The sequence below is a fragment of the Theropithecus gelada genome, chromosome 2 (assembly GCF_003255815.1).
Source record: "Theropithecus gelada isolate Dixy chromosome 2, Tgel_1.0, whole genome shotgun sequence".
Lineage (NCBI taxonomy): Eukaryota > Metazoa > Chordata > Mammalia > Primates > Cercopithecidae > Theropithecus > Theropithecus gelada.
This window is the reverse complement of record NC_037669.1, coordinates 124,531,962-124,559,163: the sequence shown is the minus strand read 5'-3', so window position 1 is coordinate 124,559,163 and position 27,202 is coordinate 124,531,962. Positions and strand designations below refer to the sequence as shown.

The window sequence follows — 27,202 nt, the reverse complement described above, 5'->3', positions numbered from 1 at the left end:
GATTGCAAGAAGTATCTCTGCTATATTTTTAATGAGTGAATTGATAAGGTCTGATTATTATTATGATAGTCTTCAGGTGATATAAAAGTCAAATATGCATGATGACTGACAATGAGTAAAAGATTTATCATGATATTATCCATGTTTATTCAGAAAACAAAGTAAAATCAAGGCTAGACTAATTTAGTCAAATGTAAAAGAATTAAAGTAAGCTCTGGTAGCAAAATTGCTAAAAAATAGATTATCATAATATGTATAAGCATGATTAGAAACAATATACAATGACAAAAATGGTGGCCACTCTCTGCAATAGAAAACCAAGCATATGTAGAATTATGTGAAACATGGAATATCAGCTCTGTGAAATGAAATCTCAGGTGAATGGACAAAAATGGCCCTTAGTGCCCACACACTTATAACAGTCTGAGGAAAAAAAGTGTATCTTTATTTTAAAAGACACTGAAACTAAGAGATAGCTTTTAGACTGGGCTCAGTGACTCACGCATATAATCCCAGCACTTTAGGAGGCTCAGGCAGGCAATTAACCTGAGATCAGGAGTTTGAGACCAACCTAGCCAACATAGAGAAAGCCTGTCTCTACTAAAAATACAAAAATTATCTGAGTGTGGTGGCAGGTGCCTGTAATCCCAGCTACTCGGGAGACTGAAGCTGGAGAACCTCTTGAACCCACAAGGCGGAGGTTTCAGTGAGCTGAGATCGTGCCACTGCACTCCAGCCTGGGTGATAAGAGTGAAACTCATTAGAAAAGAAAAAAAAGACAGACAGAGAGAGAGAGAGATTGCTTTTAAAGGCAAGAGATTGTTTGAATTTCCTTTTAAAATTAAGTGCCATTATACTATTCTACATTTACTTTAATTTGTATTAACACACTTTAAAATATTGTGAATTCCTTAAGAGCAGAAGCCATATTGTGTCAATTTATTAACCTTCAACACATTGAACAATGATTTGCACATAGTAGGTGATCTTCAAGTGCAGAATTAAACTGAAATATATGCTCTCAAACATTGTAAGTAATAATACCTGTAGAAAATGTGCATTTGTTTACTCAAAAAGAAAAGTGTGTTTTTCGTTAATCTTTTGTCTCTCAGCTCTTAGTCCACCCTCCATAATCTCGTATGTGAGCTGGGATGAAAGATGCAAACTGCTCCTTGGTCTGCTAGATCACAGTGCAGCTATGCCAAAATGGGTCACTTGACCTGGAGAATGTAGAAAGGACTTGCTTCTACCTGCCACCTTTACCACAGCACTATTTCTCCATTCTAACAGGGACCCTTGATTCTAATAGTAGCATAGGGTTCCATTTTGCAGTTTTTTTTTCAACCTGACTTCCCTCATGATGGCCCATCAAAGTTCCCTCTGCCAGTCACCTAGTGCCCCACTGCCTTGAGTCTGAGGTTTCCAGGTATTTTCCTATGAGTCACAAAGTTTTAGTAATCCTAACTTCTGTTCATCCTTCCAATACCAGGCGTAGAAACTGCTTCTACAGTTATTGTCTCTATGATACCTCAATGTCCTTTTTTGTTTATCTTGCTTTTTTCTCTTATAGTTACTTTTATTATTATTATTATTACTATTATTATTATTATTATTATTATACTTTGTATTCTAGGGTACATGTGCACAATGTGCAGGTCTGTTACATATGTATACATGTGCCATGTTGGTGTGCTGCACCCATTAACTCTTCAGTTACATTAGGTATATCTCCTAATGCTATCCCTCCCCCACTCCCATCCCAAAACAGGCCCTGGTGTGTGATGTTCCCCTTCCTGTGCCCAGTGTTCTCATTGTTCAATTCCCACCTATGAGTGAGAACATGCAGTGTTTGGTTTTCTGTTCTTGTGATAGTTTGCTGAGAATGATGGTTTCCAACTGCAACCATGTGCCTACAAAGGACATGAACTCATTCTTTTCTATGGCTGCATAGTACTCCATGGTGCATATGTGCCACATTTTTTAAATCTAGTCTATCATTGATGGACATTTGGGTAGATTCCAAGTCTTTGCTGTTGTGAATAGTGCCACAATAAACATATGCGTGCATGCGTCTTTATGGCAGCATGATTTTTAATCTTTTGCGTATATGCCCAGTAGTGGGATGGCTGGGTCAAATGGTATTTCCAGTTCTAGATCCTTGAGGAATTGCCACACTGTCTTCCACAATGGTTGAACTAGTTTACAGTCCCACCAACAGTGTAAAAGTGTTCCTATTTCTCCACATCTTACAGTTTCTAATGCCCTGGTAAGCAATATATTTTATAAAATTTTCTCTATTAAAATAATCCTGACTGGTTTTGCAGATAACTTTGTCACTTGCAAAATTATCCCAAAATGGTTGCCAACATATGTAGTTAACCCAAATTACGCATTATCAACCAGGAACCATTGGATTATCTTGGAGACACCTTAGAGTTTATTTAAGGGACTCTATCTTGCTTTGATCTTACAGATTTTGGTGGGAGGTAGGCTGATAGTAGGGGGTGAAACAATGCTCACTAAGTAATTGGAAAGATAAAGGTGCCCCAAATGCTGGGCACAGTGGCTCACACCTGTAATCTCAGCACTTTGGGAAGCCGAGGAGGGCAGATCACTTGGGGTCAGGAGTTCAAGACTAGCCTAGCCAACATGGTGAAACCCCGTCTCTACTAAAAACACAAAAATTAGCAGGACATGGTAGCACATGCCTGTAATCCCAGCTCCTAGGGAGATTGAGGCGGGAAAATTGCTTGAACCCAGAGGGCGGAGGTTGCAGTGAGCTGAGATCACGCCACTGCACTCCAGGGCGAAAGAGCAAGACTCTGTCTCAAAAATAAATAAATAAAATAAAATAAATAAAATAAAATAAATAAAATAAAAGGTGCCCCATGTGAATTCAGAGAAGTATTACTTGATTTCTAAACGGACCTGCTTCATGAACTTGCAGAGAGGATTAATATTTTTCTATTTACTTTTTGTTGTTGCTGTTGAAATTTTGTATTTTGGACCAATATCATCTTTTAGTGTGTAATGAGGAAATTGTGTTAGTGGACCACAATTTTTTACTCCAGCCATATATTTCCAGGACTCTGTGAAAAAATATATATATATTTATATATATATATACACACACACATACATATATACACACACACAAACACACACACACATACATTTTCTAGTATTAAAACCACATTTTTGTGATCTCCACTAGTTTTTTCTAGTTTTATCTTTCTTCTTACTAGGCAAAAGGAAAAGCTATTTTATAGATTCCTGGACCCGAATACACGATATGGATTTAAGGTAAGAAGCATTCAGTGAAGTCCAACAAAATTTATAGATACAAATGTATAAAAAATTATTAAATAACATATTACATTTCAATCATATATCTTTTCTCATACTTGTAAATCTAAGATGACAACCTAATATATAGAAATAATAATATTAAGCAATTATTTTAATGTTAGATGAACTCCTTTTATATTTTTGTGTCTGTGATTATATATATTAAACATACCTAATTTATTTTCCTATGTATTTTTGTCTATATATGTTGTCTTAAAGCATATTCATATTTTGAGTATAATGTGTTATTTCTATATGTATAATCCTAGAAACATTGCATCTGCAAGAAATCGAATATTATGAAATACTGATCATTAAGCTATAGCCTTTTCTAACATTTATGTGATAGTAAAGTATAATATTATTTTTCTGAGGATCCTATTATTTAATTCATTTAAAAATATTTATGGACATTGTGTAATATGAAAATATTCCCAAAAAACACTGATCATGATGGTTTAAAGAAAATCTTTAACTTGTTGCCCATGATAAAAATTGCATAATGCTAAAAGATGTCATATATAAACCACACTGATCAGAATAACAGATGCTGTATGTATAGATGGAGAGAGAGAAATGCAGGGATGCATTTTTAACAGACATATCTTTAACATTTAATGTTTGTTTATTGATTTATATTTTTTAAAATTCTGGCACTTAAATAATCATAACTTAAATCACAGATATTCAGTGCTTTGCCAAACACTTTGTCTAATTGTCTTTTTCGGTTATTTTTTGTTGCATAATGAACTACATCAAATTATAGTGGATTAAAATGACAGTAGTTTTAGTCATGACTCTGCAATTTGGAAAAGTCTTGAAAGGGAAAGCTGGTCTCTGCTACCCCAGTGCAGTTAGAAGGCTGTTTGCTAGAATTATCTGATGTCTTACTCACATACATGTTGAGGCTTGGAGTAGGACACCTAAAACAGCCAGGCCTTCTTGGGCATTTCTTTTTATCTCCATGGAATTGAAAGGAGCTGGGCACATTCCTCAGCCCCGGGCTCAAAACTCCCTGAGCCTAGCACAGACACATCCCATCCTCCCATCCCACCACCATATATCTCTCAAACTCCCTGAGCCCAGTATAAACACCACCTGGAAAGTCTCCGATAAGGAGACAGCCGTTCAAGGTTACTGAAAGCGCGGGAGCCAAAAGAATTTCTTTGTTCCCCTGCAACTTTCGGGCTATAAAAAGCAAACGCTCGCATTGTTCAGGGCCCTCTTGTATACTGTGTAAAGGAGGGACCAAGTTCGAACTTGTAGTAAAGATCCTTGCCGCTTGGCTTTGACTCTGGACTCTGGTGGTCTTCTTTGGGGAACAAACAGTCTGGGCATAACAGAATCTCTTCCTGTGTCTCTCCAACATTTATTCTTTAAGGAAGCATGGGTTTTTGTTTTGTTTTGGTTTGGTTTGGTTTTCATATTGGTTCACATGTCCTGAGAGGAAAATCGTATCAACTTTTTTTTTTTTTTTAACCCAGAACTTAGAAGTAATGCAGTATCAACTCTGCTGCATTCTACTCTATTAAAAGTGGCAATTTCAAAGACCATCAGAGGTTCAAGGGGGGGAAATGGACTCCACCTCTAGAAGAGACTGCTAAGCTTCTGGAACATCATATGAGAGTAAAAATGGTCTTATGGTCATTTTTGGAAAGCAAAATGTGCCACAAATGGGTCAAGTGCTAGAAGCATTCACTATAAAATTATCCCAGAGACTCCTAGTCTTAAGAGTTTTTAGCTTCTCATCCCAAAGCAATTCAATGCACTCCCATTAAAACATGGGATTATAGTATTTTAAATCTGTTTGTCTCTCCAGATAAACTCTGTATTTCTTAAAGATAGGAATCATGCCTAATTTTTTAATATGTGTGAGTGGCTGTGTATATATACATAAACATATGTCCATATTATCTGTAACACATTAGGTACTCCGTAAATGCATCTTGAAATGAATTGACTATAATTGAACTATAGTGTTACAAACAGTGTTGGTCTTATTTTGTCTCATATTAAGGCAAGAATTAGTAGATTAGTAAAGTTAGTGTGCCATGTTGGGTCCTCTAGGAAGAAGAAGAATAAAGTGAATTGAATGTGAATGGGATTTGGTGTGAGTAATGCCTTGTAAAGTTAAAGGGAAGAAGGAGCAGAAGTTGGCAGGGAGAACTTTTACTTCAATGTAGATATGATAGTTGTGAAAAGAGAAGAGAAAGGGGAGACATGGTAGTAGAGAGCACCTTGGACTACAGCCTTTGTACCTCTAGTATTCCTGTTGAACTCAGACATTGTTTGGGAGCAGCCCAAAGAGAATATAACTTCAGTGCTGCAGTAGATCCTGAAGGCATGGAAGCTGGAAGTTTATAAGTCTCAGAGTAGTTTCTCACTTGAAGGAGGTCCAGTGGCACACCTTAAAGGTCTTTTTTTTTTTTTTTTTTTTTTTTGGACAGAGTCTTTCTCTCTGTCACTTAGGATAGAGTGCAGTGGCATGATGTTGGCTCACTGCAACCTTCTCCTCCCGGGTTCAAGCCATTTTCCTGCCTCAGCCTCCCAAGTAGCTGGGACTACAGGCGTATGCCACCATGCATAAATAATCTTTGTATTTTTATTAGAGACAGGTTTTCACCATGTTGTCCAGGCTGGTCTCGAACTCCTGACCTCAAGTGATCTGCTCACCTTGGCCTCCTAAAGTGCTGTGATTGCAGGCATGCGCCACCGCTCCCAGTCATAGCTAACTTCTAATAGCCCTTGCACAGTACCAATCGACTCCACATATTTTTGGCAAACAGCTCCTGCAGGTTTACTGAGGCCCTCTCTTCAGAAAAGAAATCTAAAACAGAGAAGTTAATTGGACAAATTATAGTCACTTCCTCTAATACAGGCCTCAGAACTGAATCAGCTAATCATTCTTCTCCTTTCTCCATTATTCATTCTAAATACTCTCTTATTCTCAGAATTACCATCTCTTCAGATTTTTGTTGTGGTGGTGGTTTTTTTGTTTGTTTGTTTGTTTGTTTGGTTTTTCAGTAGTGTGACCCAAACTTGTATTCACGAGTGCCAAAGCCTTAGATATTCTTATGATTCTCAACGTGAGGGTGACTGCATTTGCCTGTTCACTGCAACAATTAGGCAAGAGAGAATCAAGTGGTACACAGGCAAATCACTGGGGTTCTATCCTGACCTCCATTATGTGAAAATATCCAGATCCTCCTACAAATTCGGTTATAAAAAGCAGGCTTCTCCTGTGAAGCTTGTCAAGATAGTGACTTCTTACCCAGTGGTTCCCGGATCCAAAGAGCTCAAAGTGCTCAGATATTTCAGGGTTTTCTATTCTGTGCCATTCATCTATGTGTCTATTTTTATACCAGTACCATGCTGTTTTAGTTACTATAGCCTTGTATAATTTGAAGTTAGGTCATGTGATGCTGCTGTCTTCGTTCTTTTTGCTTAAGATTGCTTTGGCTCTCCAGGCTCTTTCTTTGGTGTCATATCAACTTTAGGATTTTTTTTCCCTAATTCTGTGAAGAATGGCATTGATAGTTTTGTCAGAATTGTGTTGTATTTGCAGGTAGTTTTGGGCAATTGGGTAATTTTACCAATATTGATTTATCTAATCCATGAGAATGGGATGTTTTTCCTTTTGTTTGTGTCACATATTAATTCTTTTATTATTATTTTGTTGTTATCCTTGTAGACATCTTTCACTTTCTTGGATAAATGAATTCTTAGGTATATATTTAGTGTGTGGCTATTGTAAATGAGATTAAGTTCTTGAAATTGTTCCCAATTTGACTGTTACTGGTGTATACAAATGCGATTGATTTTTGTGAAAAGGCCTTGCATACTTAAATTTGACTGAAGTCATTTATCATGTCTAGGAGTCTTCTGGAGGAATCATTTTGGTTTTCTTTTTTTTTTTTTTTTTTTGAGACAGAATCTTGCTCTGTTGCCCAGGCTGGAGTGCAGTGACGCAATCTCAGCTCACTGCAAGCTCCGCCTCCCGGGTTCACGCCATTCTCCTGCCTCAGCCTCCCGAGTAGCTGGGACTACAGGCGCCCACCACTGCGCCCGGCTAATTTTTTCTATTTTTAGTAGAGACTGGGTTTCACCATGGTCTCGATCTCCTGACCTTGTGATCCACCCGCCTCGGCCTCCCAAAGTGCTGGGATTACAGGCGTGAGCCACCGCACCCGGCCCACACTTTGGTTTTCTAAAGTCATTTCATCAGTGAACAGAGATAATTCAACTTCCTCTTTTACAACGTGGAAGCCACATACCTACAACCAACAGATCTTTGACAAAGTTAAAAAAGATAAACAAGTGGGAAAGGACACTGTATTCAATAAGTGGTGCTGGGAAAACTGGCTAGCTATCTGCAGAAGAATAAAACTGGACCTTTACCTCTCACTATATACAAAAATTAACTCAAGATGGATAAAGAATTTAAATGTAAGATGGGAAAGTATAAAAGTCCTAGAAAGAAACCTAGACAAAACTCCTCTGGACATTGCCCTAAGGAAATAATTTCAGCTTAACATAAAAGCAAATGCAACAGAAACAAAATTAGATAAATTGAATTTAATTAAGCTAAAAAGCTTTTATACATCAACAGAAATAATCAGTAGAGTAAACAGACACCCTAAAGAGTGGGAGAAACATTTTTAATTTATGCCTCCAGCACAGGACCAATATCCAGAATCTACAAAGAATTCAAACACGTCAACAAGGGAAAAGCAAGTTACCCCATTAAAAAATGAGCAGAGGACTTGAACAGATATTTCTCAAAAGAAGATATACAAGCAGCCAACAAACATATGAAAAAAAAAATGCTAACTATTACTGTAACTTATCAACAGGGAAATGCAAATGAAAACTACAATAAGACATAATCCTACACCAGTCATCATGGTTATTGTTAAAAAGTCAAAAGCACCAGATTTTGTCAAGGCTGTGGAGAAAAGTATAGACCTATACACTGTTAGAGGGAATGTAAATTAGTTCTGCCCCTCTGGAAAACAGTATAAAATTTTTCAAAGAATCAAAAATAGTAGGACCATTCAACTCAGCACTCCCACTACTGGGTAACTAAAGAGAAAAAAAATCGTTTTATTAAAAAGAAAAAAACACTCATGTCTATGTTTATCACAGGACTATTCATAATAGCAAAGTCATGGAATCAACCTAAGTGTCCATCAAGAGTTGATTGGATACAGTAAATATGGTATATATACACCATGGAATTCTATTTTATCATAAAACACAATAAAATTATGTCCTTTGGAGCAACACTGATGGAGCTGAAGGCCATTATCTTTAGTGAAATAACTCTGAAAAAGAAAATCAAATACCACATGTTCTCACTTGTAAGTGGGAACTAAATAATAGGTACACATGAGTATAAAGATGACAGCAATAGACACTGGAGACTCCAAAGTGGGAAGATTAGGATGTGATGAGGTTCAAACATTATCTACTCGGTACAGTGGTCACTATAGGTACACTAGAAGCCCCAAATCCACCATTACACCACATATCCATATAACAAACTTGCACACATACCCTCAAATCTACAATAAAATAAATTTAAAATAATAAAAAAATCACAAAGTGCTAAAATAATAGCTGTAATTTGAACTTCAGTGGAACTCTTGTTATGTTACCAGGCAAGAATATGGCCTTTGTGGAAACCAGGACTCAACCAGAGTTTCACGGACAGGGAAACAAAGTTCTCTAGTAGGTCATCGGTAGGGATGATAAGTAGGATGATTATTCTTCGCATTTTGGTTACCAGAACCATGTATCCTTTCTATTGTGGATTCACACTGAGTCTGTGTTTTAGTGTATGTATCCTAAGGTACAGTCATTTCTCCTTTTTTGATATTTCCTCTGAGTTAGCACTTCATCTGCATTGTCAGTAAGACATTCCAATGAGTTATCAGGCTGGTTGCTTCTTTATAGTATGTCATGTGATGCAATCAGTAGTTCACAGGTCATGGTCTCACTCTGTGAAGTGTGTTTCTTGGTTGGATGCTATGGTCTTTGAGATTTCATAGCTATTAGTAAGACATTTGGTAAGTGTGATGGTTGATATTGAGTGTTAACTTGATTGGATTAGAGGATGCAAAGTATTGTTCCTGGGTGTCTGTTGAGGATGTTGCCAAAGGAGATTAAACATTTGAGTCAGTGGACTGGGAAAGGCAGACCCACTCTTAATCTGGGTGGGCACCATCTAATCAGCTGCCAGTGTGCCTAGGATAAAAGCAGAGAGGGCAACATGGAAGTACTAGACTGGCTGAGTCTACTAGTTTCCATCTTTCTCCCATGTTGGATGCTTCCTGCCCTTGAACATCAGACTCCAAGTTCTTTAGTTTTTGGACTCTTGGACTTACACCAGTTGTTTGCCAGGAACTCTCTGGCTTTGGGGTACAGACTGAAGGCTGTACTGTTGAGTTCCCTAATTTTGAGGTGTTAGAACTCAGACTTGCTTCCTTGCTCCTCAGCTTGCAAATGGCCTGTTGTAGGACTTCACTTTGTGATTATGTGAACCAATACTAATACTCCTTAATAAATTCCCTTTCATATACACATCTATCCTATTAGTCCTGTCTCTCTAGAGAACTCTGACTAATACAGTAAGCTCCCATTTAGAGATGCTAGATGAGACTACAGATAAGGAAAGAAAACCCAACCTCAGAAAATATATTTATCCCTGTGACCATGAACAGTTCAGAACAGGACCAAAGTAATCAACTTACAACCAAATGGCTGTTTTCTTTCCATGAATGATAGTGACAAACCAGGGGCTCAGTGTGGGTCTCTGCTACTGACAAAATAGACATTCATAGGAGAAAATAGCTACATTGGGATCTGTAGGTGGGAATTTATGCTTTGGGGCCCAAGTGTAGCCCCTATATCTGTCACTGTGACTAGATCATTCATGTGCTCATCATTCTAGTCTCACTAATGATGAAGGCCGGTTAGTAACGAGGAGGCAATTCATTTTATATACTTGATATCTCATTGCATCTATAATAAACATGCATTAACATGTAATTAAAATGTTCATAATTCTTAATGAAATGTTTTATGCTCATTTAAATGATTCTACTCTAGACTTATTTTTCTTAGATCTTTTTCTCATTTCAGAACCTGAAAGAAGACTAAGCCATCAAACACAGTCCAGAGATCCATATATATTCTTACCTCGGAGCACTTTTTTTGGCAGTATGGTGAGTTTTATAGGGGACTGAGATACATGCATTCTGGTCCTGTTTGGGCTGAATACTATATACACCATTTTGATCTTATGATGGACTAATGCTCTGCCGATCTATCTTTATTTCTTCATAGGTCCAATAAAACTCGCCTTCTAAAGGAGCAGCCCCAAATTTCCAGGCATTTAGTAAGAATAAAGAGAAGCATTTGTCTCTGTGAGAGACCTAGACCTGTAATGTACCAGAGGCTGTTTCTTAAAAAACATACAATATAACAGTAAAGTGGAATTTTCAGTCCTACTTAAATCTGGCAGGCACCTATTTCACAGAGAATATGGGCAATAGCAGTATTCCTAGTTGTAGAATGCATTCACTCCAAAATGTAGAGAAGTTCATGAGGCATTATGGTCTTTTTGCAGTAGGTAATGCAAGATACAGCAATGTATTTTTTTTACATTGGAGGAAATGTCTTGGCATGTTCTGCTTAATGGATCGGTAAACATTTGTAGAAGTTGTGGATCCTTTCATCTTAAAAGGTTTATTGGCTACCTTCTGGAGTATATGTAGCTTGCCCAAAGTGTCTGGCAATCTAGACAACTCATGTTTATTGGGCTTAATCAGCATGATGTCATTGATGTAACAGATTAATATGATGTTCGATGGATATTTCAGATAGTCTAAAGCACTTTGAATTATATTATGACAGAAGACAGGAGTGTTCACCTAGGCCTGGGTAAAACTGTATATGAATATTACTGTAGTATCCAGGTGGATATAAAATGGTTTGGATCTTCTTTCCTGATTGCAATGAAAGTAAGTGTATTTGCCAAACAAATGACTGCATACTATGCATCTGAGCTTGTATTAATGTCTAGAAACAATATAGATGACTAGTATGACTGCTGCAACTGGGGCTACTTGTATGAGTTACAGTGATCTCCAAGAACCATCTGATTTCAGCTGAGGGCATACTAGTTAATTAAAGGGAGCTACAATTAGGACCACCATGCCTGAATCCTTTGGAACTTCAAGAATTGCACCATTGTTTGAGTTTATTCTCTCTCTCTCTGCCACTGCTTCCTCAAGGAATGTTGTTCTGATTTATTGTCTTGGCTTGTAAGGGACAATTTTGGAGGCTTTCATTTGAGCTTTCCTCAATTATAGCTCTACTTTTCAGGCCAAGGACCCTATTTAGCAGTTACTGATTTTGTCTTAATTGTAACACTCAGGGAATGAAAAATGCTGTGGAAATTTAAGTGTTTACTATCTTCCTTCTACATATCTCCACTCAAATATGGGGTTTTAATGGCATTTTGTCCTTCCAGATGTAAATCCCAATTTATGACCCTATGTCCAAAAGTCCTCATATACCTGAGTGCTTACATTCACACAGTGTACAGTCACCTGGGTAAATGTTCATAGACCCTTATGGAGAAGAACTGAAGGAATGATTAAATACTTGCTTAAGTCAATGGATTCTGGATCTGAATATTGGCTCATGTCTAGTAACTGATGAAGAGATCACAAGATTTTATTGGGAAAGCCACCCAAATACTCTTGTTTCTTCTGCTTGTAAATATTGAACAACATCTTCATTCACTATCTATTTTTCTCTTAGGAAACAATAACAGTAACATATTCTTCTATTAACTAACTCATCAACTTATTAATAAAGTCCCCTGTACTACCCTTCTGATCTGGCTGAACTTTACAGCAATTTGTGACTCCCTGGCTTTAAGAAACAACACCTGGCCTCTATTCCTCTAGCAATCCATAATTTCCTTCACTATTAACAGACAAGCTCTGTGGCGAAATTGTCTACCATTATCAGCAACAGTCTGTAGAAGAGAGTCGCTTTTTAGCAAGACCAGTGTTCCTTTCATCAGTACAATTATTAAGTCTGGCTAAAGGTGAAGGACTCTGGGTCTTTCCATGGAACAATGTCCTTTAGCAGTTCTTCTGACCTTACATTATGTAATCATTTTATGAACACTCCCCTGAATCCTTTTATTTCTTTTATCTACCATCTGCCACAGTAACTGAGGTACTTCAGCTTTACTTAATACAAACCACCAGCTTCTCCAAGGTTTCATTTACAGCTTTTTTGAAATATTTTTATTTAATTTACAAATAAAAATTTCATATATTTAAGGTATACAACTTGATATTTTTATATGCATATACACTGTGAAATGATTAACATAATCTAGCTCTTTACTACATCCATCATCTCACCTTTTCTTTCTTTTTTGTGAGATGAAGACTAAAAGACTTTAGCAAATTTCAAGTTTACAATACAATATTAACTATAGTCACATTGTTTTACATTAAATCATCATAAATTATTCATCTTGCATAACTGAAACTTTGTACCCTTTGACCAGTCTATTTTCATTTCTCTGACCCCCAATCCATGATAACGAGCATTCTACTCTTTCTATGAGTTTTACCATTTTAGATTTCACATGGAAGTGAAATCATGCAGTATTTTTCCACCCTAACAAAAGAAAATTCTGCCATTTATGAAAACATGGAAGAGCCTGGAGGACATTAAACTAAGTGAAATAAACCAGGCACAAAAAGACAAATACGATCTCCAGGTTTTAAAAAGTCACCCTAGCAACTAGTTTGCATATTCTCCTGGGATCCCTGCCAGGGTATTAAATCTTGTGTTCCATAAAAGTGACCCTAAGTCAATGAATTCTTACCTATTTAGCTTACATTCCAGATCCCTTGAAATAGAGCAGTAGTGTCCAGGTGGTATTTCTGAACCATTGCAAAAACCAGCAAGGTCAGAGCAGCAACCAAGGGGGATTTTACTGACAGAAGATTGAAGAGTTATTTAACAAACCATGGTGTTGCTAGGAATAAAATCCAGTATCAGGGCTACTCCGTTGGATCCTGTTACATACTAGCTTATTTTGCAGCTCCCAGGGTTGTAATTTTCTTCCTCTTATATCAGACTTTGCATATTGCCAGACTGGTTATGATGGGATTTAACTATAATTATCAGCCCAGATTAGCTCCTGAGGGTTCACCTATTAGCTTTGGGGGTGAATATCTCTGCAGGTTTTTCTCAAACAAATATACTAGCTCTTTATAAGGTAAGATAGTATACCTCTGTAGATTTTGAGGGTTTAGAGGAGTCTGAGAAGGTTTAATGATCTTCTCAGGAAATCCACCCTGATGACTGTTAGTCATTCCTTCCCTGTATTAGGTAAAAGATTTTCCTTGGCTGAGAATTATGTTCTCAGTGGGACAACTTTATGGCCTCCATATTAGGTTGCATTGTAATAAAAGGTTGCTCTCTTCGTCAAGATGCATTAATATTAAAGATTCAATATTATTTACCTTAAAAGTTTACATGTACACATAAAAAATACACAGACACATATTTCGAGGTTCATGAAAAGGATAACTAAGGATTGATGGGCACTGGTGAATTTAATGCGTAAGGAGTTTTCTTTTTTCTCTTCTCACCACAGAAAACCATGATTTTCCCAGGCCTAATTTTAATCTATTTATTGTCTGATAGGAGAAAAAGTAGAATTAATGCTACAAGTTTAATGCATCAAAAAAGTGTCTATGACCAGATTAATATATTAAATAAAATAATGTTTTCATTTTTGTAGTTTTTTTTAAAAAAAATTATTTATCTTTACTTTACATCATGGGGTACATGCACGGGTTTGTTACAAGGGTATGTTGTGTGATGCTGATGTTTGAGCTTCTATTTACCCTGTCACCCAAACAGTGAACATAGGACCCAACACTATATCCAACTTCTTTAGTCATTGTATTCCTCCATCCCTCCCCACATATGGAGTCCTCAGTGTCTACTGTTCCCATCTGGATGTCATGTGAACCTAATATTTAGAACTTGTGAGAACTTGTGAGAACATGCAATATTTTGTCTTCTGTTTAGATGTTAATTCATTTAGGATAATGTTCTCCAGATGTATCCATGTTGCTGCAAAGAACATGATTTCATTATCTTCTATGGGTGCATATTATTCCATGGTATATAGTACCACATTTTAAAAAATTCAAATCCACCATTAACAGGCAATTAAGCTGATTTCATGTCTACGCTCTTGTGAATAGTGCTGTGAAAAAAAATATACAAATGGAGGGTTTTTTTAAATATAGTGGCTTATTATCTTTTGAGTATGTATCCAGTAGTGGGATTTTTGGGTTGAAAAGAAGTTCACTTTAAGTTCTTTGAGAAATCACCAAACTGCTTTCCACTGGGGCTGAACCAAATTACGTTATCACCAGCAGTGTATAAGTGTTCCTTTCTCTATGCAACCTCACCAGCATGTTTTAGTTTTTGATTTTTTAATAGCCGTTCTGACTGGTATGAGATGGTGTCTCCTTGTAGTTTTGATTTTCTTTTCTCTGATGATCGGGGATGATGAGCAGCTTTTCATGTTTGTTGGCCACATATATGTTTCCTTTTAAGAAATGTCTGTTCATATTCTTTACCCATTTTTTATTGGGGTTATTTGTTTTATTATTGTTGATTTGTTTACATTCCTTATAGATTGTGAATATTAGACCATCGTTGGATTAATTTTTTGCAAATAAATTCTTACATCCTGTAAGTTGATTATTTACTCCATTGATAGTCTCTTTTGCCATACAGCTCTTTAATTTAATTAGGCTTCACTTGTTAATTTTTTGTTATTGCTGCAATTGCTGTTTTAAAGACTTAGACATAAATTATTTGCCAAGACTGATATTAAGAAGGGTATTTGCAAGTATTTTTTTTTCTAGCATTCTCATAGTTTGAGGTCTTACATTTAGATAATTAATTCACCTTGAGTTAATTTTTGTATATTGTCAGAAGTAGGAGTCCAGTTTCTTCCTTCTGGATATCATTAGCCAGTTTTTCCAGTAGAATTTATTGAATAGAGGATTCTTTCACAATCACTGATTTTTGTCAACTTTGTCAAAGGTCAGTTGATTGTAGGTGTATGGCTTTATTTCTGGGTTCTCTATTCCATTCCAGTGATCTATGTGTCTATTTTTGTACTAGTACCATGGTGTTTTGGTTATACTACACCTTGAGTTCAGGTAATGTGATTCCTTCATCTTCGCTCTTTTTGCTTAAGATTGTTTCGGATATTTGGGCTCTTTCTGGTCTCATATAAATTTTAGACTACTTTTTTCTAATTCTATAAAAAATGCTGTTGGTAATTTAATAGAAATACTTTTGAATGAATCGATTGCTCTGGGCAGTATGGACATTTTAGCAATATTGATTTTTTTAATCCATGAGCATGGAATGGTTTTCCGTTTTTTTGTGTCATCTATCATTTATTTCAGCAGTATTCTGCAGTTCTCTTTGTAGAGATCTTTCACCTTCTTGATCTTGGTTAGATGTATTTCTAGGAGTTTTTTTGTTTGTTTGCTTGTTTTTTCTATTGTAATGCGATCATGTTCTTGATTTGTCTCTCATCTTGAATGTTACAGATGTTTAGAAATGCTATTGATTTTGTATCCTGAAACTTTGCTGAAGTTATTTATCAGGTCTAGGAGTCTTTTGACAAAGTTTTTAGGCTTCTCTAGGCATAGATCATATTGTCAGTGAAGACAGATAATTTGACTTCCTCTTTTTCTTTTTGGATGTCTATTTCTTTCCCTTGCCTGATTTTGCTCTAAGATTTCTGGTATTATGTTGAACAGGGGTGCTGAGAGTGTAAATCCTTTTCTTAATCCAGTTCTCGGGGGAATGCTGTAACTTTTCCCCATTTGGTATAATGTTGGCTGTGGGTTTGTCAGATGGCTCTTATTATTTGAGGTATATCCCTCTGATGCTTAGTCAGTTGAGGGTTTTTATCATGAAGAGATTTTGGATTTTATCAAGTGCTTTTTCTGCATCTACTGAGACGCTTGTTTTTTTTTTATTTTAATTCTGTTTATGTGGTGACTCACATTTATTGATTTGCATATGTTCAACTAATCTTGCAGGCCAGAAATAAAGTCCACTTGATTATGGTGAATTAACATTCTGATGTGCTGCTGGATTTAGTTTGCTAGTATTTTCTTGAAGTTTTTTGCATCTGTGTTTACCAAGGATATTGGCCTATAGTTTCCTTTTTTTGTTGTGGCTTTGCCAGATTTGGGTGTCAGGAAGATAGTGGTTCCAAAGAATGACTTAGAGAGGAATTCTTCCTCCTCATTTTTTGGAATAGTTTCAGTAGGGTTGGTACCAGCTCTTCTTTGTCATTTTTGATTGTGCTTATTTGGATTTTGGTCTCAGTTTCATTTAGTCCTTCTCTGACTTAATTACTCATTTCCTTCTGCTATCTTTAGAATTAGCTTTCTCTTGTTTATCTAGTTCCTTTAGTTATGATGGTATAATGTTACTGCTCTATCTTCTTGACATAGGTGCTTAGTGTTGTAGATGTTCTTAACACTGCTTTAGCTGTATACAAGAGTTTGCATATGTAGTGCCTCTATTTTCATTCATTTCATGGATTTTCAAAATTTCCTCTTTTATTTTGTTGCTTATCCAAAAGTCATTCAGGAGCAAGTGGTTTAGTTTCCATGTACTTGTGTGGTTTTGAAAGTGCCTCTGGGTATTAATTTATATTTTTATTCCACTGCAGTCCAAAGAGATGTTTGGCATAATTTTGATTTTTTGAATGTATTGGAACTTGATTTATGACTGAGCATGTGGTAAGTCTTAGAGTGTGCTCTGTATGCAGATGAGAAGAATGTACATTATGTGTTTGTTGGATGGAATAGTCTGTAGATGTCTATTAGGTCCAATTGATCTAGTATCAAATTTGAGTCCAGAATTTATTTGTTGGTTTTCTGCCATCAGAATCTTTCTAATACTGTCAATGATGTGTTTAAGTCTTCCACTATTATTGTGTGTCTGTGTAAGTCTTTCCCTGGTCTTAAAGTAATTGTTTTATGAATCTGGTTGTTCCAATATTGAATGAGTATATTTAGGATAGTTAAATCTTCTGGGTGAATTGAATCCTTTATCTTTATTTAATACTCTTTTTGGCTTCCAAAAAACTATTGTTGGTTTAAAATATGTTTTATCTGATGCAAGAATAGTGATCCTGCTCCCTTCTTTTCCCATTCAAGTTATACATACTTTTTATGTTTTTACCTTGAGCCTATGAGAGTCATTACATATGAGATGTGTCTCTCAAAGAAGGCAGAAGGATCAGTCTTTTTTTCTTAATCCCATTTGCCAATCTATGTTATTTCAGTGGAGAATTTAGACAATTTACTTTAAAAATTAATATTGATATGCGAGGTTTTAGTCCTGTCTTAGTGTTGTTTGCTAATTGCTTTCTAGTCTTGATTGTGCAGTAGTGCGATCAAGAGTCTGTGGACTGTGTGCTATACATGTGCTCTGCGACAAGTTTCATTCTTTCATTTCATGTTTAGAATGCCCTAAGCAACTCTTTTATGGGCTGTTTACTGGTGACAAATTCCCTTAATGATAGTTTGCCTGGGAAAGACTTTATTTCTTCTTTGCTTATGAAGGTTAGTTTGCTGGGATAGGGCATTCTTGGCTTTTATTTCTTTCCTTCAATAATGCTAAAAATGGGCCTCCAATCTATTCTGGCTTGTAAAGTTTCAGCTGAGAAGCCCGTTGTTAGTCTGATGGATTTTCCTTTATAGGTAATATAGTCCTTCTCTCTAGCTGCATTTAAGATATTTTTTCTTTCATACTGACTTTGGATAGTCTGATGACGATGTGTCTTGAGGATGGTTGTCTTGCATATTATCCCACAGTAGTTCTCTGTATTTCTGTATCTTTCTGTCAACCTCTCTACCAAGATGGGGGAAATTTTCCTGAATTTTATCCTCATGTATGTTTTTCAATTTGATTTCTTTCTCTTCTCTCTCAGGAATTCCAATAAATCATAGATTTGTTTGCCCCATCTAATCCCATATTTCTTTAAGGTTTTTTTTTTTAATTGTGATTTTTTTTTTAAATTTTTGTCTAACTGTGTTGATTTTAAGGACCATTCTTGGAACTCTTAAATTCTTTCATCTGTTTGGTCTAGTCTGTTGTTAAGGTTTCCAATTATATTTTGAAATTCCTGTAATGAATTTTTCAGTTCCAGAATTCCTGTTCAGTTCTGTCTTCATATAGTTGTGTCATCTTCCAAATCCTGGATTTTTTTTTTTTTTCCATTTCCTTTATGTTGGATTACAACTTTCTCTTGGATTTCATTCATTATTCTTGCCATCCATATTCTAAGTTTTATATATGTCATTTAGATATTTTATTCTGGTTAATATTCATTGTTAGGGAGCTACTGGGGTCCTTTGGAGGTGACAAAACTCTGACTTTTTGTATTGTTGGAGTTCTTGCACTGATTCTCAAACGAGGGAACTGGTGCTTCCTTTTTTGAATTTGCTATTGCTTTGATTTTTTATTGTTTATTCTTTCTTCCGTCAGGGGCATGACTGCGGTGTATTTTGTGAATGTTCAATTAGCATCATTTCTGAGTGCTTTCACAGGTACAAGGCTCTGTGCAGGGTCCTCCGTTTCAGATGGCTTTCTCAAGATTGCTTGGTGTAGCGGTGGTATAATTCAGTCTGATTTCCAGTAGATGGCGCTTCAGAGTAAGAGCCGGCAGGTAGGCTCTTACTCGGTTTGCCTTCTGCAGTAATAGAGTAAAGGGAGAAGCACGAAAAATATTCGTCCCCAGCTACGTTGGTCTTCGGCAGGGGTGGAACGCTGTAGAAGCTTGCGAAGCACCTCTTTCAGCCCATGCTCTCTGGGCCCCAGTGGAAGAGCTGCTACCGTCTTCAGCAGTTACTGGGGACAGCGGGGAGTGGGCAAGAGATGACCCCGACTACAAGTCCTTACTGTGGCCTTATTTTCTCTGTCAGTGACTGGCACCACATTCACATTTCCTTTGACCCAAGGGTGGCTTTGTCAGTCTGTGCTACCCTCTTGTTAGTGGCAGTCCACACCAAAGGTTAGATATCTAAGAGAGTAGATTTCACCTCTTACCCCCTTCTTAGAGCTGATGGGACACCATCCCCAAACTGACCAAGGGGGCTGACTGGGGCACTCCACAACGAAACACACAGACTGGATCCAGGTTGCTAAGTTGTCACTAGTTACAAGCCATACCACTCAGAAGAAGCCTAGGTTTCAGCAACTTTACTTCTGCTCAAGTTCTGCAATGGGAGAGAGCTTAATTCCAGCACCTGTTTCTGTTGTGCTCTCCACATTAACTGCTGAATTCGGACTGTGGGGCTCTTACCCTACCCAGAGCAAGCACTCCAATCTCTGGCCTTAGACTGGCCGGGCCAATGTCTGCAGTGTCCATGGTTGTCAGGTTGTCAAACAATGACTGACTTTTTTGAGCTCTGATTGAAGATTGCCTCCTCCTCTCAGTTCTGGGTCTGAGAAAATGCCTGAACTTTTGCCAGTGTCTTTTCTTCTCTGTGTCTCTTTGTGTCTCCCCGATCTATCTCCTGGGCTTGGGAGAAACAGATACTCTCCCTTGGCCTGGGTTACAAAGATCACTACTGAAAAGATGATACACAGAGGGAGAATAGCTACCCCTCTCAGATATTGAGACTTCACCCATTTTATCAGCCAAACATCATCGTGAGAACTACTTGCACACCTTCTTCTCCCCCGTGTCTGGCGTCTCCTTCACTCTTCCGGTGAATTCCCACTTTTCTTTTTGATTTAAAGCTCACTGAGTTGAATTGTTTTGCCATTTCTACGTGGCTGAGGTATGTTGACGGCCTCTAATCTGTCATCTTGGAAACAAACAAACGAAATAACCTAAAGTTCTGTAGTGAGTTTTAATAATGATTTGTTTGCAGCATCCAGTGATAAAAGTTTAACTTATTGGAAATAATTTACATGAAATAATCACTGATTTGCAGAAATTAGGAGTATTTAAGGAGTTGAAACATAATGTCTACTGATATTTTGCATGCCAAAGTTTCTGAGAAATTTGTGTCTGCAGTGTTCTCCATTCTTTGGCAAAACGTAAGTTCCCATTAGTTAGGAAGTACCTATTTGTTATTTCTTTAATCATATGTAATACTAATTGGTAAAAATATGATTTACTAATATAATAGAATGACGTGTTTAGAATCATATAAACAGATTTGAAATATTATAGCTAACAGAAAATCATATTGTTATATGAGTCATTTCACTCACTTTTTTGTAAATTTGTTTACTACATCATAAATATAAGCCAATTAAAATTGGACACTAAAAAACGGGAGCATAAAACATCATTAGAGATATAACCATAATCCAATTATATTAATATCATTATAATGTAAATATCTCCTATTATAGCATTGTACTATAATTATATAAATTTCAAAGCTGAATGTTTCTTAAGTGAGCTGGTATAAAGTGAAAAACAAAGAAACCAAAGAGAAAAAACAAATGAATCAACAAATTTGGATGAATTAGACTCAATTGAGCCATCAGTTGATCCATTTCTCTGACAGACTTGCATTTCCTTCTTTTATTTTGTAGCACTATTGATGGCCTATTAGATGTTAGCAGAAAGACATTATACCTTATTTATTATAAAATAAATATATATTTTTCAACCATATAAAATATTTGTTTTTAAATTACATATTTTATAGCTAGCACTATATTTGATAGGCTACGGAAAACCAGACATGCAAAAATTAAACAATAGTGATTTCTTCGAATAAAACAACATTTAAAACCATTTTTCTTTATTCAATAGTACATAAAATCAAAACTCCCTACCTCATCCCCATATAGTTAACAATATTTTTATGTATGAGATTATTTTCCGTAAGGTCAATCACATTATGACTAAAATAAAAATGACAGAATTAAGATGGATAGAAAACAGGACCTTCATATAAATTTATCTCTTGGATTGTTTAATGTTCATGATTTTTAGTGTCCATTTTTAATTATAATCAAAATAATTCTATAATTTTAGGTGAGACCAATAATAGGATATGATAGAAATAATAGATTGTAAAGTTATTGAAATGTTAATATCTATTTTTATGGTATGAGTAAACAGAGAATTTAATTTATAGTTAGGTTGTCCAGCTTATTTCTGGTCAGAAAAAAAAGATCATGAAGAGCAATAATTTTTGTCATGAAAACATCAAATGTATGTGGGATGGTTTTAAGCTTTAGAACATTATAACTTATTTGCAAAGACCCATTTCCAAGCTGATTTGTATTTATATGTACGCTCCTTTTCTGCAAAAGTTTTAAGGCTGCTGGCTTATCATAAAAGTTATAGAAAATGAGATAGTAAAACAAAAATAGAAAATCATAGTCAAAGGCGAAAATAGCACACTCACACAACATACATCTCAATGCCTTTTTTATGCATGAGCTTCAAATGTGTCTCTAAGTTTCACAGAAAAAAGACACAAAAGGATAACTTAAGCAGTTATCCAGTTTTCATTTTTTGTAGAGATGATGAATACCAGCTCATTAGGAGAAAAACTATCATTGAAATTTTGAATCGTATTTTTCATCTGCAGCATTATGTAAAGGAAGAGTGATGTAAGGATAGGGTATATCCTTAATACTTTCAGAAAATGTAAATCATCTTCACCTAGTATTTTTTATTTTCTTCTAACAATATTAGGTAAATGTTGAGAAAATGGCATTAATATGTAAATACATAAAGAGCATGACTTCTGTTACTCCTTACTGATCTGTTGTAGGAGCATAGAAAACCTTAAGATCTGGAAAACCTTTATTTTCATAAATACTGGTTAAGTAATTTGTGTGTGTGTGTGTGAAGGATCCAGAATGCTGAGCTACTTATTTTAAGATAGGGGGAAAGTCAGAGTTAGACTAGACTGACTGTTAGAAAGAAAAGTCAAATTTATTTATTTGGTTCCTCTGAGACATGTACCCTTTTAACAATTACAGACCTGCAGGTAATTTACTCAATTTCCTGGGAACATTTTGTAACTTGTTTTTAAATTACAGATACAGATATAAGAAAGAAGGTAACAGTTCAGATGAAGAGACAGGCAAATTGTGAGAATGGAAGGAGCAAGTTGTAAGAAAAGAAAAGAGAAGAAAAATAAACTAATGCAAAGAGTAAAATGAGCAAGGACTGAAGAAAAATAAATAGATTTTGATAGCAAGTGAGGAGAAAAACAGTAAAAAAACAAATAAATGAACAATATGATTCACTTACTACTGTATTTCCAATGTACTGAGCAAATTCAGAGTAAATTTTATACCTAAACTTTCTAAGATAACGATTTCCCTGAAACAGTAGAAATAGGTCCAATAGACTTATTGCAATCATCAGACATAAATATAAAATAAACATGTTTAGTACAGCTGAAGTATTAGTATATAAGGTTAAAATTCTGAGAGTAGAGCATGAATATTTTTTTAAATGGAATAAAAAAATAATGGTGCAAAATTTAAAAATCAATAATAGATTAGCTAGCAGATTAGACACAGTTAAAGAAAAACATTAACACATTTATGAAAGATAAAATAAATTGTATAGAATACAGTTCACAAAAACAGAAAATATGGAAGAAGTTTGCTGGAAGGATAGTGTGATATATTTTAACATGTTCTCAAATCAGCTTTAAACAGAGATATAGAAAGGGAAAGAAGAAATGCTCAAAAAGATAATGGTTGATTTTTTTTTTTTCATTTTCGTTAAAAAAGGTATTAATCTTAAAATCCAGAGGCATTCAAAAGATCCAAGTCATCCAAAGCTGGTATCTAGGGACAAAGGAAAACATATATATCCTCACCAGTCATATGCACCATCCTATATTTCCCATTTACTCTTTTGTGAGGTCACTCCACTTTCCTGGTCTCTAGGCAATGCTTTCTATCATTGCTGCTTCCAATAAAACTGTATACAGCTATTGTAATTTGTGGCCTTTTATCTGGGTGTAGTCTGGGCCCATTAGTCTTCCAATCTATCCCCTCTGTTTCTTCCTCATTCTGCAAATACCATTTTCCTTAGGTAAGTCTTCTATTAATGTATTCTTCCTAGTTAAGTTGTACATTCCACAGATTCTGACTCCAGGTCTTCTCATTTCTAACTTCACTATCATTTGAAGATCAACTCTCTCTCTCTCCCATATGCAAGCTATGTTTTACCTCTCTTCTGAGAAACCGGATTCCTTGGGAAAAAATGAGGAGCCAGAATCTCTTAATCAGTCTCTGCCTAAATATGCCCTTCTTGATTTTTATAATGCCAAAGTTACCCTGTGTTGGTGTAGGTTCCCAGGATTTCTCTGGGAAATAATCTTAAATTTCTCCATATTGGTTTTCTTCTCATTTTCTTTGGTGTAGAATGTCTCATACCCCTTGTTTCTAGGAAGCACAAACAAGATCTAGAAAGAGAGAGCCTACATATGTGAGGTAATTAAGTAAAGCTCCATGATTCAGTCTTATTGTTAAAGAGGTTTCAAAGAGAAAAATAAGTGGATTCCCAAGAGAAAAACATAAGAAGAAATGTGACAAATATTTTCCATATGGGAGAAACGTTGGTGAGTTCATTGATCTCTCTTTGTTTCTTATTTAAGTGTATATTTAACATAGACTTCTTCTATTTGGAAGCTAACACAAATGAATTTCAAATTATCAGAAGTTTCATAAGAGATATGTGTAATAATTGTCCCCTATGAATTGAAATCAGTCACTAATATGATATAAATTAAGGCAAATATTTTAGGGAAAATATATTTTTATTAATTCATACATTTTATTATGTAATTCTTATACTTGATTAGGTTCTTAATATGTTACTAAGTGCTCTTCATAACTGTTTGATGTTTTCCAGAATTCATGAAATGGCATCTTGTTTACTTGATTTATTTATAATCTATTACTGATCTGAAAAAACATAGAAATAATATTTTATGCTATCTCAAACCTACAATATTCTAAGTTTACAAAATATTAGCATAGACAGCAATTTACATATTATTACATAAAATGAGGTTTTTCATCATAATAAATCAAATTATATGAAATTTATGAATTATTTTATAAAAAACTAAGGTATAATTAACGGAAAAAACTTGGTAAAGTAACAATTCAAATATATGAGAAACTAACCTTTTAGAAAATCTATGAAATTTAAAATTATTTAAAGTACTATTTATTAACACTCATAACCAGCAACTATTTTATGTATACCAAAATATTTTTATTTTTCAAGCATCTTAAGCTAATTATTGGGATGTGACATTCTAATCTCAGAGACATTTTAAAAATTTCATAAAAATCACATTTTTGTTACTAAAACTGAAATCCCTGAATCCTGATCTGGCTTTGAGGTAATATTCATCATTTTCCTGTTTAACATTTTTTCTTTATAAAAAATGTATGTGATGTCTGAAATATTACTTACTAAATTCTAAGCAGTGTTATTTTATTACAAATAATAACTATTTAGAGCCTAAAATAACTAATACATTCTTATCAGCTTCAAGAAACCTTATAACAAAACTGAAGTCCTATAATTTCAGATATAACTCCCCTTTCCAGCAACAAGAAAAATATCATTAAATGTTTACCACTGGTTTATTCTCTATATAATGAATGGATATTTTACAGGAAACACTTTGCCAACTACAAATTATGACTTCTTTTCATTGGGAGTAGGGCATTATAAGGGAGAAGGATGTGAAAAGGTGATGGGAGTATTGGAAAAGAGAATGAGTACGATGAGTAAGGAAGACAATAAAATACAATTTTGTAAGTGACATTTTATTATGCACATTACCACAGTTCAATGGTTCTTGACATATTTTTCTTTATGGTAATAAAGTCACAGACTTTTATTTTTATAGAACTTTGTAATTCGTTTGATTCTCCATCTGAGAAGATTCCTGATTGTATGGGAAAATGGATGTTTATACTCTGAATAACTACCTAGGGTGACTGTATTGAGACTAATATCTACTTACCACAGCCTCTGTTCTCAGGAATGCCAAAAAATATTCTACTTTAAAATAAGAAAAAGGCATTTTTTTTAGGGTACAACACTAGAGATCCATATCAACTATCTAATATACTTGAAAGTTTAAAAATGCAAAAAGTAATTATTATTGTCATCAGTTCTCATGAGTATCGTTATGATGACACTGGGGATGAGATGCTTATTTTCTCCAATAGTATTATTCTCTCTCTCTCTCTCTCTCTCTCTCTCTGTGTGTGTGTGTGTGTGTGTGTGTGTGTGTGTGTGTGTGTGTTTGTGTACCTCTCCCTCTCTTCCCAAAGCTATGATTTTCATTCAGGTATAAAGTTCTGTGTTTCCAATTTCAATGGAAGTGTGTTCCAAATGAAAGGCCTGTAGGTTTAGAGACTGACTCTAAATACATCTAGTTTAATCTTAAACTTTAAATTTAAAACTTTATGAATTAATTGTATGTGCAACCTCAAAATGAATCATATTTAGCAAAGAAGTTTCTTGTGTTCATCTGCATTTGATTTTCAGATTATCTGACTGATAGATAATACATCGTTTTTAAAAATTGAGCATATATGAAATATCATCTAAACTCAAAGAATCTAAAACACTGAATAAAATAATGCAATATTTTCTCTATTTTAAGCAATTCTATTATAAAGAATTGTCTTTATTAATTCTTTATAAGCTGTACATCATATTTTGTCTCTTTATTAGATTTCTTACAGTTTCTTAAATCTTAAATTGTGGGAATTATAATGTTAACTAATGTAAGATCTCAATTGCTTAATCCCAAATTTAGTGGAGAATATTGGCACATAGAAAACATAAATTTTATTTTCTACGTTCAAACACATTTTTTTGATCTCAAATATTTTATCTGAAAAAAATTGTAATACCTTTTGCACAACAAATTATAAGTGGATAAGTAAAATACTTAAACATATCAGATAATGTGAATGAAGGTAAGTTTCATTTTTTGATATTCAACTTTTGTTCTTAATTAACTTAAAAGTATTCCTTTTGTTTCTTAGATAAATATCTCAAACCTAAGAATCTTTTAAAATGTGCTTATAGTTTGATTAAGGCCTGTCAAAATTACTATTTTGTGTCTAATGTTTTTATTTCCCCTCACTCACACTAGAAACTATCATTAATAATGGGAAGTACTGCATTTATATAACACAGATTATAAAGGTTATTAATTAGATTCCCAGCTTTTTTATAAACATATGCCACAATTCAGAATATTCATCTCTTTAAACAAAATATTATTTTAAGATTCAATACTGCATATTCACTGTGATAATGTATATGCACTGACAAAAGCTCCTCATTTTGTAACAAGTATATGAATATAAAATATTTTAATAGTGTATTATACACATAACCGTATAAAAAGACTATATGTTTGCTATCTATATATTCAATTCTGACGTTTTTTAGGAACAGATAAATTAGGAGGTCCAGTAACAAGTTTCCCTTTGGTTTTAGTCTCCCTTGCAATTAGTTGTGGCCAAAAGAGTAAGCCTTGGCCACTGACATACGGAGATAAGTGATGTAAGCCTTTTTCAGGACTATTCTAACACAACTTGACACATCTCATACTCTATATTGTCTTTGCAGTTCCCCCTACCTGCTGAATTGAGGATCACTCTCAGGGAGATATTGGAACACAAACTTAAAGAAGAAGCATAGTCTTCA

General features: G+C 35.0%; 1 pseudogene; it reads left to right on the top strand.

Moving 5' to 3' along the window:
• The first annotated feature begins 3,292 nt into the window (after positions 1–3,292).
• Positions 3,293–27,202, top strand: part of LOC112619379 — a 149,441-nt pseudogene continuing 125,531 nt past the window's right edge.